Raw genomic sequence first — 13,658 nt, forward strand, 5'->3', positions numbered from 1 at the left:
GTTCTATATCAGAATGAAAAAAAACATTCGACTTAGGATTCTTTGGATGAATATACCGTATAAGCGTGTGTAAGAGGCGCACCCCTATTTTGAGCATCGAATCTATGAAGAAAAAAATTTTTCGGCATTTTTTTAATACTATTGCGCGGTGTTGCAGACGTATGCCTGGAATTTCTGCGGCGGTAATAGCGGCATAAGAGGGAGTAGAAAAAGTTCCGATCCTCCCTTCGCATACGCCGTTGCTCTACGATGCTTGTCCTATTCACGAACGATTTTGTTTAAATGCTCTCACAGGAGTATTGCAATAGAATTGCAGACGTGGAAAATTTTAAGGCAAAACACGAAAGGCACATAGCATGAACCTTCCCAAGAGCTTAGACAACAATCGGGGCAATCTCAGCGCTGTAGGATAATAACCACGTCGTAGATTTAACGGAGCCACACTCGGCCCTCCATCAGCCAATGCCTCTGCCGTTATTTTCCTTTCCGAAGAAAATAGGAAAATATCAAGTTACAGGGGAACAATGGAAACATGTTTCATCCCTACCCCGTCTCACCAACTGACCTTGATCGATCTCCCAGTTTCTGGAGGCCATATACTAGATGAGTCATCTACTGAGCCCGAAGATATCTCGATAGTTTTCAATAATTGTATGACATGCACGAGGTTCGAAAAAAGAAAGAGATATAACGCGACGCATATCTGACAGAATTTAAGTTATTTAAGCTCTAATTGTTTGACACAAAGATTAATAGTTAAAACAAGGCTACTAATATTAAAAATAGTCCAAACAGCACAATGTCGGAAGAAACAAGCGTAGCATAAGCGCATTCAAACAAGACGAGACGGACTGGAAACTTCAGGCAACGCAAACTGCGTGTATCACATTGCTGCGCCTTCGCCCCTTCGCTTTGAAGGCAACGACGTCACATGCAAGATCGGACAAGTTCTTCCCTTGCTCCTTCGCACATAGGGCTTCGTTGCTTGAAATACGGAGGGGAGGGAGCGCGCTCCTTCCCCTCGACCTATCCCTCCGCGCTCTTCACTTATAAGCATTTCTGATTTCTTCCATCCACAATTTAGTCCAACAATGAACACACTCGTTCGAATTTTTTAAAGAGCAGGTTTTGACACCAATATGATTTTCACTTGCAATTATCCTCATATTAGCGTCCGAAGATGATTTTGAAAAATCAGGTCCTTGGCGTAATGGAAATTACTCGGCAAGGCAGATATTGACTATTAATCAGGTATGTCCTTTAAAAGTACTCGTTTCTCTATGTTTGATATGCGATTACTATATGCAGTATGAATGCCACGGGATGCCCACTCGTGGCAGTAAATTAAGCCTGCCCTCCGGAGCGAAAAACCCCGCGCGATCTTTTCGATGTTCATCTCTGGCTTACCGACGTGACGGCGCGATGCTTAAAAAAAAGCAAACAGGAGCATTTCAAAAATATGTTACTAAGGGAGAAACTCCCCTGCCTGCCACTTGTTTTTGACCTAGGGTTTCAGATGACTGACTCGCGCTGAAAACCAAGGCCACTCAGTCCCCCTTGGACTTGCGACCGGCGAAGGGGAGGGGGGAAGATAAGAAGTTTGTGTAAGAGGCGCACCCTCATTTTCAGCTGCAATTTCTGGGAAAAAAGGTGCGCCTCTTACACGCGCTTATACGGTATGTATAAGGATTGTTCACTCACACCCAAAATTGCAATGGGGAACTTGCATGAATTTTTTTTATTTCATAGGCGGACAGAAAATTATATTCTGAATACAACAAAGAAAACCGCATGTAAATCTGAGTTTTCCTTCGCGAGATATTTAATGATAAATATAACGAATTTTAAAGCGCGGGAAAAACTCCCTCACCCCCCAAGCCACTGCCGACGAAGCCTCGATGACGTCAAAGGTGCCTAAACATCACGCGAAGCTATTGTTGTGAATGTTTGTAATAGTTGCCAGCAGTTGTGAGAGCTTCGTTTGTTAGACGTGTTGATTATTTTATATTTAAAGATAAATATCCGACGATAGAGGCTTGGAAGCCCTCATATTTTGCATTATTTATAATATTAATGTCTGAGTAAGGGCATAAAATATAAAACTGGAGCAGTTAAACCAAAAATTTTATAATACCTAAATAACATCGTTGTAGGAGTCTGAGCCACGGCCATTGGAAGGGGGATAGGTTAACTGTAAGTTGATGTTATCGACGGCATATCATTCATTTAAGTATGTAATTAGAACGATTTTGATGTTTACTAATGTCCGCTTAGCTTTTATATACAATAACTTCATCCGTTCATTCGTAGGTACCGGAGAATTCGTCGTTTACGACTGTCTGTGCTTGTATTATGGGGTGAATTCCAGTCAATGCAACTTTTGCTCGCTGATTGGAGACATCTAGGAACATTTTTGTGCCAAAATAGTGTTATTTTCAACGTGACATCTCCCGTTAAGCTACTGCTAATAATCACAGTGCCAGTGGTTGTAATGCACAAAGTTTGACAAGGTTGAAAAATATCGGCCAAGAGTTATCAGTGTTCCATCGTGATTGAATTGTAAAAAGTGCTATTACGCTATCGATAAATGTCTAACAGTAGTGTAAAAATTGTCAGTGGCGTGCTAATCTCCGTTGTTCACCGTAGATATGACATTTCACGATCACGCTATTGAAATGAAAACTGTGTGTGAAGTCTGTTATTCCATTATTTCAACGAATAGTAGTGAGAAATGTCACCTGTGTCACTTGTGTAGGCTAATTTAAGGGTTTAAATCAGTGAATAAATAGTTGTATTCATCATAACGAGTTCTGTTATTGTAAGTTGTACGTGATGAATATAAGAATGTGATAGTGACATCCAGTTTTTGATAAGAGTATTTGGCTATTTCCCACTATATTTTTATGGTATATGCCAGTATATTGTTTATGGATTTACCTATATTATTGAAATAGGTTGCAGCTTGTGTGTGTGTTGGCAGCGGAACCGATTCGCGATCTCACTGTATGTGGATTGTGTGCAGACTGTTTTGCTGTGAATTCGTACCGTAGGACGGATAGGACTACCTTCTCCGTTAATCCGGCGTTGCCAAATTCAACAGCACAGCTTACTCTAATGTCAACAGCACAGCTTACGATCGTTATCCTCCAGTATTACAAGTTTCTTTTACAACTCGATTTGCCGCCGACGTATAGCAATAATTTGTCTTAACAAATTCCATGAGGGTCGTGGCATCAATTTTTGGTGTCCTAAAAAAAGGCTGGTGTCCTAACACCCCATGCCACACGCCTTTTAGGCGGCTTGCGGGGTATTATATAGATGTAGATGAATTTCAGGTGTACTATTCGAACGAGTGGCAACGTTCTGCATCGTTCGCAATCCGTTTTTCTGATAACTAAAACATACGAAGTGAAACGCTTGTACTTCATCATCCCGATGCCGCATTATTAATATCCCAAGTAATAATCTAGGCACATTAGCAATAGGAAAACTTGCCCAAGAATAACAGAACAAAATAAAGTGACGATGAGCGGCTAAATACTCCCTCAAAACAAATTTTACACCATGCGCTCAGCGTATTTCCCTACTCCCTACGGTTGTTTAGGCACCTATGACGTCACGCCTGGCCTCGGCAACGCTCGGGTGTCTTCGCGCAGTGGTCGGCTCAGAGAAATTTTTCTCGATTTTAAATGCAAGTTTTTTTATTTCTTTTGATGTTGAATGGAGAAACTGAAGGTATTTTTGCGAGCTAATGTATCCATTTGACTTATTCAAAATAGTTTTTAGAGCAATCTACGACCCATGCAAGTTCCTCATTCATTTAAATAATTCAATGGATGGAAGTGAAAGTTAGGTTTGGACAAAACACAAATCTTCCCCTGTCATCCATTCTTTGATAAGGTTAAAAGAATGCATAGAATGCCAAAGTGTCCACTCACTTACCATCACTTACACACAAGTAGGTACCATCCCTATTTACAACCCCTCCGTTTCGTGTTTTAATCCCTTTCCTTTCCATGTCTCACTCCCCTTCAGACAAACCTTGTGCTTTCTTTCCCTCCTTCACTTTTCAAAATTGCCAAACTACAGTTAACTGACATGGCTTATTGGTGTCTATATTCAGTTATGATCTTGAGCAAGGGATACCTTCTCTCAGAAATAGTGGGGAGAGAGAGAAAAATTCCATGGAGAGATGAGAGCACAGACTCTGGCAAAGAGGTGGGAACAAACCAATGATATGATGAAAGAGGATGGTCTTACTTGACTTAACTGCATCATTTCCCAGCAACCAAGCCTCGAGGGCTGTATCTCGCTGCATGACTGAGGTTGCTACCTCTGTTGGAACATAATTGTGGAGGGCTCATAAGGTCATCTATTGTAAAAATATTTATCATGGATAATACCATTTGCTAATGTTTTGAAATGTTTTTAATGAGCGTGACTGAAAGAGCTTTGATAGGATTAATAAGTAACTAATTAATTAGGAACCTGCAAAGGCATCCACGATGAGTAGTATGTAGATGTTCTTGTGATCTCCTGGTTTCCACACAGTCCTTACATGTTTGATGACGACAGCTTCACTGGTAATCCCACCTGCATCTTTAAGTCATAATTGGAGTTTGATGCAAATTGGGCTTGTATATGTGTGCTGAAGAAGAGGAACTGAAAAACGACTGCTACCAACACCACTTTGGCACACAGATACACACCTATTTTTCGTAAAACTCCACTTGTGATCTTAGATTCAGGAAAAACTGTCATTATCTGACAGAAACAATGCAGTAGAAACCTGGAAATCATTAGAGCATGTAATTAATTAGGTATGTCATTATAAGATGGAATCATATTGCACATTAATGAGAATTCAGTATCTCCACTCCTAAGTTTGACTGCGACTTCAACTGTATTTGAATGGAAGATTTGCCCTAGGAGCAAGATGACCTCATCTCTCTAATTGCTGCATCCCTCACTCAGTGATTCAACCCAAAATACAGATTGGTTAGGTGAGGTAAGAGCTCACCCTGGACTAGGCTGCAGGCATGTGTACATTAGACATTCAGGGTATGAGGACCAATTCCTTTCCCCGAGCCACCTCGCACTGCGAGGATTTTGATTTGGGTTGTCCGAAGGCTTGGGTAGCTTGTCCCTGAAAATATCTCTGACTCACATTCTGGAAAATGGTGAATATTTCGTAATTAAAAAAGACGAATTTTGAATGAATGAATGCGAAACAACCTAATAACCCCTTACTTTTTTTTACCATCTAAACTTTTCAAATGATAGTTGAATTTGAGCATATCTAGTGAAGAACTCTTCAGAAGCTGGCAGAAACAACAGGCTCTGAAGTTATAATAATGATAGATTTACTCCACAGAAAATGCAATTACAATTCAGTTCAACGTGTCTAGTGGAATATAGGTCTTTATGGAGAAACTCTTGAAGTCACCGACACTTTCCCATGCATTGACATTTTTTAACATGTACTTTACCACTCAACTAGCTCTGGTGGAGCCATAAGAGAAGCTTATACTGCCTGAGAAATATACCAATCCAAATTTTTATTTTCATAAAAGGAGGAAAGAAAACATGTAATCAATATAATTGACACTGCTCTGACTACATGTACCATTTTACACATTATTAAAACAAAATTGATACACCATTTTACACTTTATCAAAAGAAAGTTGATACATCTTCAATGGCAAACTGCCAACATTTCCCACCTCTACAATATTCATATTCTTTATTTGCTCAAGTGATAGAATCTGGTGATGGACAGAATATTTTAAGTTACTTAACCCTTAGAGTGCCGGGAAGTGCCATCGTGCTCCTCCTATTCATTCAATAGTCAATATTCATTTTACCTTAACATTAACTATTTTCTATAAATTATAAAAGTTAATTCATGTTATCTAATACATATTCATCAAATAATACATTGAAAAGGTGAAACCACATGTAATAAAGATTTCTTAAAGTTTTTGAATATATGCCTTCAGTTGTTTTTGAGACCTTATTTTTTTCCTATATTACTGCTAAATCAGCAAAAATGCCTCGGCACTTTTTGCATTCATCCTGTAATGACTCAAGAGAAATTTTGAATTGATCTTTGAAATCTTCTCTCTCTTCAATAGCATACCAAAACTTATCAGCTTCTTTGTTTTCATGGTAGTGGTTGCCTGCTAAAAACTCATAGCATAAACAGAGACATGAAAAAGAAATTATGGTGTGTATCAGTACATTTATTGAGGTTTTGGGGTATTCTCACAGTTCAATGCAAAAAGCAAATTTAGAAATTACACGAATACACCCATGTCTCATATAGTGCAAGGGATGCGTTCCTTGGGGTCTTTGCGCTGTACGAATTTGCGTTATACAAGAGCGTTTTAACATTGGGAAGATAGGGATGCGTTCCTGGTAGCATAGGTCTTGGGTATTGAATTTCCTCTAAAACATATATATTCCCATAAATAGCCTTAGAAAACATTATTTATATAAATGTTTATAGTTTAAAACATCTTGAAAGATAGTACGCACGCATTTGAAGACTTTTATTCACGTTAAAAAAAATTCTTACGTGCTTTTGAAATTCCCTCCTGTCGTGCGGGTGGGCTAACATCTGCTATCTCAGGGGTTCGTAATGCATTGCCGGCAGTTGACGATTTTTCAAACCAGTCTAAAAACAACTATTGTGTCACCCAGGCCCTTTTGTCGCTCATCGAAATGACAGGCAAATGCTACTTTGAATGCCATTTCATAGCTAGCGGAGTTTATGAATGATAAATCATTTTAATTTGAAGTCCTCCGAGTCATTAGCAGCTACGTGAAACAGTTTTTAAATGCCTTGAAACCTGACCCAGGTTTTCCTTCCCTGGAAATGAATGAACGAGAATGCATTCTTTTCCAAAGGAATATCGTCTCGTCAACACTAAAAACTAGTTGAGGGGGAAAGGAGCCACTTTCAATCACAGCTTGGAGTTCATCAGAAAATGTTGTGGTGACTGCGCTATCAACACTTGCAGATTCACCTGATATCGCCGCACTGAAAATACCTGCTTGCCGTTTAAATTCTGGAACCAACCGGAGCTTTCACTAAATGTCACGGAGCGATTCCCACTCTCGTCTTTTTGTACTGATTCACTATGAACTTTCCGTATGTGTAGACCGCTTGGTTGAAGTTGGTGCGGCTGAGGTCACTGATGTTTTAACTTCGTCTTTATTCAGAATAAGGCATCGTGCGTTTAAACTTCCGCGCAATATCGCTTTGACGTTCTCCATTTTCAAAGCAATTGACCTATATCAATTTCTCTTCTAGGTTTATGGTTTTTCTTGATAAATTCTTGATTTTTCTACCCGCATTCCTATTTTTTGCCTTTTTCTCTTGGTTTTTACTCTGCATGGCTCTATCGAAATCACCTTCTACTGCTGAACTGTATTCTTGAGACACAGAGGGCCTACGACTGCGGGGAGGGAACGAAGCTATTGTGTTTGAGACTCTATAGCAGACCCTCTTATATGTTGATGCTATTCATGCGCAACTCGGCCACCGCTCCATTTCTCCCCCGTGAATACCGATGACCTTGAAGGCTTTAGCGTAGACTCTCTACCTGGAAGTCAATCGCCCGGTAACCTACGACGGCAAAAATACGTCTCAAACCGTATTGCTGAAAAAAAAACTCATTTCCACTAGCCCCACGCTTAATTAACGATCTAAATTATTTATTATCATTCTGTTAAGGAGACGAGATAAATTACTTCGGTAGGCCGGCTATCTGGACCCAATGACGAGTAATACTTTTGGCCATTACACAGCAATGGATTTCTATTAATATATAAACAAAAAAGAAGATTTGAGGCAAGCAATAATATTAATATGCGTAAAATGATAGAAATTTCGTGTGTACTTAGTGCAAGCTCACGTTTTATCACGAGAGCGTTTAAGATTTTTGATTAGGCTACACTGCGTTGCAATGTTTCCCCGCGAATTTGCGCTATATCGAAATTGCGCTAATCGAAATTGCGCTATATGAGACATGGGTGTAGAGGAAGAAACTAAATAGAAATGAGCAAACTAGTGAGTGAAGAAATTAGGATTACATGCACCTTTGTAGTGTGGAAGGGGTTGAAAATATTATGCTTAGTTAGGCCAATTATAAAAATTGAGCATCAAAATATTTTGAATTGCGAAAACACCTCATCTACAAAAGGGTTCAATGGCTCCAATTAGTCAATTAATCAAATCAAATTGTAAAATAGGAATACTGTTTGAATATAAAAATCATTTAGAAATTGAAAAAAAATCTAATGATATTTTTATAATCTCCAGCAAGGATATTAATTATGTTTTCATTAAAATATATCAGAAACCTCAAACTAAAAGCTCTAAAGTTTTTACTCATAATTTACCTGACTAGAAAATTTATCAAACTCCTATGAAATGTCTGACTAAAAACTTGCATTCAATGATTTCCTACTGAAATTATGGGAGTGCAATTCTAAAAGTTTTTGATGAAGGGGAGATTAATATAGGGTGAGACACAGAAAAAACTTATCACAAAGGACCCAAAAATTTTTAAGCCCTGAATTGATGCCAACTTGGCAATGCTGCTGAACCATGCCTCCACTGCAAAAACAGCAAACACTATGTGAATCAAGCATGGGCCTTCTCCCCTGGTACTCAAAAAGAGTTTTAAAGCCCTTTGAGGAATAAGTTTTGACCCATGATTTTTATTATGTGGTTTACTCTTGGATATATGACTGAATGCACATATGTATACTTATTTACCACCACCCAGAAATATATTATGACTGTAATAGGCTTATTATTCCATACTCCTCATAGTAGTTTACAGCTAATGGGCTAGAATACCCCTCATAGAATCCTTGAGCTCAGCCATGGGTAAGATTAGCCACTTTGACTAAGAATATTCATTTTACAGCATGTTATTTGAAACTGCGAGTTTATTTGAGTACTTAATCTATGTAAGTAAAGAAAAAGGTAAGAAAAATCTATTTTCGGCCAGCTGAAATCAATAAGAAATTTATCCAAACCCACCCATCATGTTTAAAAACAATTTTATTTGGTGAAATTTCAATCTTCTGTATTGTGGACAGTGTGCTGTATCTTTCAATGTCTCTGGAGTTAGCGTCACATTGGTCACATTAGCTGCCAAATAGTGGAGTATATTGAAGAATTATCGCAGGCTTTACTGGCGTGTAGAATCATGGAAGGTTACTTCAGTATTCCACCGGGTCAGGTTCTCCAACTCCATCTCGGCAGAAGTTTCGATGTACGAATTGTCCGTTATCATCAGGGCATGATGACGATGGCTAACTCGTACATCGAAACTTCAGCCGAGATGGAGTTGGAGAACCTGACCCGGTGGGATTCCCGATTGACCTTGTGAAGTACATTGTTTACATCCATTTTGATGAAATATAGTATTTTATGCACAAATTAGTTTATTTGTTGCTTGAAACTCTTTGCAATGTTTCTTCTCGTTTTTTGGTAGCAAAAACAGCAAACCTTTTTTGACGATCTTCTTTCATTGTTCCTTGATAATAATAGACCATTTGAATCCGGACGAGGGACAACTGTTACGACCATGTCAGAGTAAATATTTTGCTTACAATATAAATTCACAGAAGGGGAAAGGAATTGATAGGAACACATAACTGATAAAGGATGAGGACAGCGGTACTGTGGTAGATTAAAAAAGACGGAAATGAGAGGGTGAAATGGAAGAAAGAACCATTCACTTGCCCTGCAAATGCTCTTCCTGTTGTGCTAATAGGACGCTTGTGTTCACCATGATATTGGTTGGTTCACCATTAACCAACAGGAGAAGAATATATTAAGGGTACAAGAAGGAAAGCAAAGAATAACACACTCACACACTAGTCAAAAATAAACAAGAACATGCTCTTTAGGGCTCACTGAGCTCATACATTTAAATTTAAATACAGAGTTAATTAACTCATCAATCTGCTCTTACTTTTTCTTTATCCAAATCAATAGTGATTAAGTGAATTCAATCTCTGAAAAATCATTTAAATCATCGCTGAAAAATCATGAGAGATCAAATATTGAATCTCCCTTTGATCTTACAGTGCACAGCCGACAAGCATATTAAGTTGTGAACCCCTTGAAATCTCGTAAAGGTAAAACAGAGAGGCAGCGTAGCGAAATGGTGGATGGAAAAAATCGGAAATGCTTGTAAGTGAAGAGCACTAAAGGAGAGGTAGAGGGGAAGCAGCGCGCTCCCTCCGTCTTTCAAGCAACGAGGCCACGAGTGAAGGAGCAAGGGACGAACACGTCCGATCTTGCATGTGACGTCGTTGCCTTCAAATCGAAGGGGCGAAGGCGTTGCGATGTGATGCACGCAGTTTGCGTTGCCTGAACTTTCCAGTCCGTCTCGTCTTGTTTGAATGCGCTCATGCCATGCTTGTTTCTTCCAAAATTGTGCTCTATGGATTATGTTGAACATTTGTAGCCTTGTTGTAACTATAAAGCTTTGTGTCAATCAATTAGAGCTTAAAAAACTTAAATGCTGTCAGATATGCGTCGCGTTAGGTCTCATTCTTTTTTGAATCTCGTGCACGTCATAAAATTACTGAAAGTTATCGAGGTATCATCGGGCTCAGTAGGTGACTCACCTAGCATTTGGCCTACAGAAACTGGGGGAATTGAAGCTGGTATACCGAAAAAGGTCAGTCTGTGAGACGGGGTAAGAATGAAACACGTTTCCATTGTCCCCGTGAAACTTGATATTTTCCTTCGAAGGTACGATTTTATGGTCTTTTTGGTCTCGGAAAGGAAAAAAAATTGAGGGGAATGAGCTGGTGGATGGCCGAGGGTGGTTCTATGAAATCTAAACCGTGGTTATTTTCTTACGGCACTGGCGCTGAGATTCCCCCGATTGTTGTTCAATCTCCGGGGAAGATTCGCGCTGTGTGCCTGTCGTGTTTTGCCTTAAAATTTTCCACGGCTGCAATTCTATTGCAATACTCCTGCGAGAACTTTAGATCAAAATTGCTCCTGAGTAAGACAAGTATCGCAGTGCTACGGCGTATGCGAAGGGAGGTTCGGAGTTCTTTCTTCTTATTCTAGTGGGACATTGCATTCACGAAAGCATTGATTTAAAATTTGGGTTCAGATTCAATTTCTTCAACGAATTTGGTTTCGAAGTATAAGGTGAAGGGCATTATCCGTGGATATTTGGATCCGAGGTATCCGATCCGACCATCCATAGTAAGCATCGCAGGTTAAGACTTCAAATGAATACCTACTTATCTCTGAGCGCCATATATATCGTGTAAATTTATCTGGAAAATGCCACGAAAATATTATTATTGGAAGTGGAAATTTTGATAACTGTCGAAAGTCTAGGCATACGTCTTCAAAACTACGTGATAGGACAAAAATATGCCACAAATGTTTTTCTTTATCTTCGATTCTCAAAATAGGGGTGCGTATCTTACACGCGTTTATACGGTATTTCTTCGTTTTAGCGTATTCATTAAGCAATTTATGTATAAAAGTATTATCTCAATTCTTGGTGCTTCTATCGTATGAGTAGAAATAACATCATACGGCCATATTGAAAATCATTTATATTTATGAAATGATGGCGAAACCACGGTCTTAAGAAAGAAACACGTTTTCACATAAATAGCCACGTAGGATATAAAAATGCAGGAAAGAAAACTCTAACAACAATAATTTATTCATCGGGTTAACTGAAAAAATTTAAGTTCATAAATTTCTGATTGTGTGTACCTTGAATGCATGCAGTTTGTTTCATACACGAAGCATCTAAGTTTTTCTATACAATTACATCTTAAATAGGCACCTACTCCGACCCTCCTCATCTGACACTGTGGCGGTCAGCATGTATAACTAATGAGCTGCAGATTATAAGTCCGATTCTCCTGATAGCGGTTTATTTCTTTCCGCCATTAGGAAAAAGTATGTATATTTTGCTTTGCATATTCACCAGCCAGTTGCTTGCAGTTGTTAATTTTTTTCTATTGACGGGAAAATCTGTTATCAATTGTTCAGCTATAATAAAGACTCGCTGAATTTCACCAGTAGGCTTTAAATTTATGTCAGGCAGAGCAGCGAAGCATGTGTGGTATGCGGTTCTGCCGCGTTTAGCGCTCCAACAGAAGCGAGTTATGTTTATATGAGGATATTTAACGGCATTCCTTACCTATCCTTCCCTAAAATATTATCCTTGCCTTCTATAATTCCCTTAGCTAACGATAAGCTGGTTATTAATTTTTTGTGCTGGAAAACTATAAGAAACGAATAACCCTATGACTTTGTGGTATCTTGTTTGTGTGCCAATCTATAAAAATATTAGCAAAAACCCATAATGCATTACAAAAATATGAAATAAAAATAAATTGAATCCATGAAAAAGGTAGATTGCTTCATAAACAGCCAAGTCAACTCCAGCGAATGGAATAATATCTAATATATGTTGTATATTAGGTCCCTAGCTACGGTAAAAGCTTTTGAGGCCTTATATTCGATGATTTTTTTAAGTTTTCAATATCTGTAAAATAAAATAAGGAATCAACTCTTCAGGTCATATAGGCAACTCCTATCAAATGAGAAATTTTCATCATGGATGTCTAACATTTGCAATCAACTGTTCTTTTTTACCTCTTGTGGATAAATAACCGCTTGACTAACACCACCTGCCATAGAGCCAGCAACAAATCGCTCATAAACAGGTAGGTCTTTATAGTTGTTATTCTTTATAATTGCCTTCATCTGCTTGCAGGCCATAAACTCAATTGCTAATTCACGGGCAATTTTCAGCACATTTATAGAATTGCCCCACCACAGGCCTCGGATCCCGCTTTCTTTTATGATTGTTCCTAAACTCTAAATCATCTCTTTAATGTTTATATAAACCTGGAAATAAAATACTCAGAATCAATAAAAAGCATGAAATGGAGAGAGAAAAATATAGAAGTCAACATCAAAGTTAATAGCTCAGAATATAAACGAATGAAAAAAAAAAACAAATGAATCATTAACGTAAAATGCATAACTTTTTATGAATGGAAAGCGATCGCGGTAATTTGTTAAAATCAGTACTATAAGGATAAGCGTGTGCATCTGCGTAGCCTTATAAAATTTTCTAATATATTATTTTACTTTGATGCTGTAATCTCGAAGACGTTTCTAGTTGTTGACTTTCGTCGATCTCGTGTCATTCAAGTTGAATTTCTCAAATTCTTTCATCAATTACTCAATATTATAAGAAAAAGTGAATGCTTTTCCCAAATTACGTCAATCTTTCGTCAACGCAGCGTACTTGCTATTAATTTGAAAGTTGATCTTGCCTTTCCGCTGCGTAGCCTCCTTTTCGCGCGGATTTTCCGGTAAAATTAACTTTTCCGTCTTTCCAGCCATGTTACTGAATAATTGAATGGGAGTTATTTAACATTCATTGTATTTTGCACATGCAAAAATTTAATGACTGGACGTTTAATGCTCAGGAAAGAAAAAAGTCACGCTCTGAAAAATGCCGGTTGTGAGGCAGCATTTATGCCAGTTTAATCCATAAAAAATTCCCCCTCCGTCATAGCGTAATTTGATATCATCCATTCCTGAGAATTATCAGTTTCAGCGCGGGGCATC

General features: G+C 38.4%; 1 protein-coding gene across 1 annotated transcript in view; it reads left to right on the plus strand.

Annotated features, from left to right (window-relative positions):
* LOC124159514 (transient receptor potential cation channel subfamily A member 1) overlaps positions 1–13,658 on the plus strand; it is a 121,651-nt gene that overhangs the window by 45,907 nt on the left and 62,086 nt on the right. The window lies entirely within an intron of this gene.

Source organism: Ischnura elegans, chromosome 5 (assembly GCF_921293095.1).
Source record: "Ischnura elegans chromosome 5, ioIscEleg1.1, whole genome shotgun sequence".
Classification (NCBI taxonomy): Eukaryota; Metazoa; Arthropoda; class Insecta; order Odonata; family Coenagrionidae; genus Ischnura; species Ischnura elegans.